The sequence below is a fragment of the Gallus gallus genome, chromosome Z, assembly GCF_016699485.2.
Source record: "Gallus gallus isolate bGalGal1 chromosome Z, bGalGal1.mat.broiler.GRCg7b, whole genome shotgun sequence".
Classification (NCBI taxonomy): Eukaryota; Metazoa; Chordata; class Aves; order Galliformes; family Phasianidae; genus Gallus; species Gallus gallus.
In genome coordinates this window covers 79,236,781-79,240,276 of record NC_052572.1, presented here as the reverse complement: position 1 = coordinate 79,240,276, position 3,496 = coordinate 79,236,781, and positions in this window count along the sequence as shown.

Below are 3,496 nucleotides of genomic sequence, written 5' to 3'. Positions count from 1 at the left end.
GGGAGGCTGGAATTTTGTGGGCTCTCCATCGCCGTTCATTCGACACATTGAGGAGGAAAACCACCCGGTGAAGATAAAATGCTCAGAAAAACACCGTTCTCAAAAGGCACCGTTCCCCACAGCCTCGCAGCTCAAACCCCCCGCAGGCGGCTGCCATAGTGACTACGAGTACTTCCGGTCCGCCGGCGCCAGAGCGCAGGGTGGCTACGGCAAGCTCGGAGGGCCAAAACTGCCCTCAGCGCGAAGCGGAGCTGTGTGTCGCTCTACTCCTAACCCCTTCTGAGCTCTGTTCATTATCTGATGGGTGTATTTGAAGTGGAGGGTATTTGACGCTGCTTAGAGAAACGAGGGGCCTGTGCAAAAAAGGAGCGTGCTGCATTTTGTGGTGCAAGATGTTCTGGGAACTGCTGCTAACAATGCCCAGCAGGCTTCCTTTTTGCTGGGGAGAGGTTGCACAAGGACTTCTTATATGAAAAGGTTTCATCATCGATTTCCTTTCCATTGACCTTCCGTCATACTGCTTGAGAAATTGCTATTTCTTGCTGTAGAGAATGCACATGCACCCTGCACTTGTATCTGCACAAAGAATCTTCTAAACATCACTGTCCGTGTTTCTTTTTGGCACTGGGATGGAGCTGTGTGGAACACAGACTTGGATGAATCTTCAGTCGGGTGCAGGGACGCGTAATGCTCATCTCAGATGTCACGCTGACAGCAGCAGTAGAGATGCAAATGTCATAGGGCTGCATGCTTTTTTTTTTTCCTTTTGTTTCAGTCCTAACCATGGAAGCATAGAAGCGTTACCCAGACAGAGTGAGCATTTGTCACCTGGGCTTTCTACAGATGACATAGGCAGTGGAAGTCAGCATCGCAAGCATCCGTGAGAGCCCTGCAAAAGAATGGTGAGAGTTACCCTGGCGGCCTCCTTTGGAAATCTCAGGTCTCTGTAAGCTCTCAAGCTGTGTCGTAAGTCCTCCCGTGGTGCTGACTCAGCTCTCCCTGTCTTTGGTGTAGGAGAGCTGGTCTTGAACTCCTTCCTGTTTCCTGCCTATCATCTGCTCCCTGCTTTGCCCATGGCCCAAGGAGCCTTTTATTCCTCGCCCCCAGATTTGCACGTGTGGATGAGAGCATCTGCTTATGTACGTTTCTTTTCCAGCTGTGGTGTCAGGCTGAGCGACAGCTCCCAGCCAAGCTTGTGGTTAGCGAGACACGGAGTAGCTGGAGATGGAGTTCTCTGTGTCACTAAAGCATGAGCTTGATGGCTGCCGTGAGCCAAAGCAAGAGAGTTTGTGTGTTTGATTTCTGTGTTGGGCTGAGCGGGTAGAGCAGGGCAAGGGGGCTGATTTGGACGTGCTGCTTTCCCAATACAGTGCTGTTTGTGTGGCAGTGCTTCTGGCGTTGCAAATTGTGTCAGATGTCAATGCATTCCTTGGAATCTGTTGAGTTGACTTGTGCAGGAGCTCATTCTGGAACTGAACCCTTCCTGGCCGCTTCTGTGCATAGCCATGGCCTTTGCTTCTTTCTTGCCTTTTTTCTTTGTTGCGTTTGGCACTGTGCAAGCCGTGAATTGCCAGGGAAAAGCTGGAAGTGCTCTGGAGTTGTGGGGGACAAAGTGCCAAGAAGCAGCGTGCAGCTTCAAAGCCCCAAAGTTTGGAGATATGAGAGAGGCGCTGCCTGGTGCAGGACATGATGCGCTCTGCAAGGCGCTTTCCATGAAGACCTCAGATCTGCGCTCAAACTGCATCCAAGGAATGGATGTTTCACGCTGTCTTGTGAAGCTCAGGCACTGGGGGCAGCTTCCCCCCAAAGAAAAGGAGGAGGAAATGAGGTCGTCATGGAAGCCTAAAGGCAAAAATGCACTCGGGAAAGAAACTGGTGAAACAGTCTAGTAGTAGTACTATGTATTTCTCTTCCTTTATTTCCATCCAGGTGCAAGAGATGGCTGCTCTAAGCCGCCCTTGGATGCCGAGAAGGACCCTAGTGTGGATTTGCCATAGGCCCAGCAAGAGGCTCAACAGCACCAAGCGCTGTGTCCTGCACTTTGGTCCCGACAACCCCATGCCAGCTTCTCCAGGATTTGGCTGAAATAGAATTCCAACCACGCACTGATTTCTCGAACGCTGGGGTGCCCTGTTGGAATCCTGTGGTCTTGTGACGTGGTCTTGCCTCCCCACCTTGTCCGTCCATGGTGGAGCAGCCGGGTGGCCCTTAGTGATGTCATAAGCGGCTAGAATGAGGGGAGGAGCAGCGCGTGCTGCGTCCCTTCATTGGAGCGCTTGAGCTCGGCGTGAGTACGTGGCTTGTTGCACTTGTGCATCTACAGAGTTTGTTTGTCTTCATCCCGTCTTGTGCAGCGCCTTGTAGGTAAGCTGAGACGGTGTGGGATAGACGGGTGGGCAGCGAGGGCTTGAGAAGTGCTGGCTGGCAGAGCTCCTAGGATCATATTGCTTAGGCTGGACTGTCATACGCCATTTTCCGCCAGGCCATCACTTCCAAAGCCATCCATCAAGATGGCATTTGTCCCACGGTTCTTCCCTGGTTCTTTCCTTTGCTCAATTGTGCAAGCTCACTGACCTGCTCTTTCTCCCTCCCCTCCCCACCCTCCGCCTGCTCCCTTGGTGCAGCTTTTGCTCGTGGAAGATCAGAGCAAAGTGACAAGGAACGGCTGCGGGTTCGAGGATCTTCTTCTACCTTGTTCTGATCTCTTGCCAGGTACGTGCCATGTTTTGTATTGCCACATGGTTCAGCAGCCCGTGTTTAGTCACACCGTGTGTAGTAACACAGCCTTGTCCAGCTGAAATGCAGCTCTGGTCACGTGTGGGATTTTTCCACTTCCTCTCCAGCTCAACCCTCAGGAGGATGCTGCCTGTAGTGCTGGGAGCAGCTAGTGTGAAGGAAAGCAATCCCTTAGGCAAAGAGCCCTAGTCCCACTCTGTGCAGAGCTGCAGAACATGAGCCAGGGGCACAAGCGTGCATGCTTTGGCTGTGTGAGTGTGCCCGACAGCTGTAGGGAGCACAGCAGAGATGCATGCAGCGAAATGCGTGGGCAAGGCTGCGGCCGGCGCTGGTGGTGAGGCTGCTGCTGGGAGCCGGGGGCTGGGGAGCAGCTCCAGCCCCAGCAGTGACACCTCTCCCTGGCCTGCTACTGTGCTCTCAGCGTGCTGCGGGCAAATGCATCTGCTGCTTTGTGCCAGAGTCCCCATCTGCTAGCAGAGGGACAGCGACTTGGTCCAATGCTGCGTATTCAAACGGCTGTCCCGTTTGAATAGACTGCACAGAGTGGTTGTATCTAGAACACCTGCCTCCGCCAGTGGGCAACTGAGATTAGATCTGAAGAAGACTCTCAATCCAGTGCTGTGTGAACACAGGAAATGTGATTCTTTTCTGTTGCAGCTTGTCGCGCCTGCTGTGATGGGCATCGCGAGCAGCGAGATCAGCCGTGGGCCTGACCGGGCGTTGACGGAGGTACAGTGTGAAGCTCTGCTTGGCCTCTGTT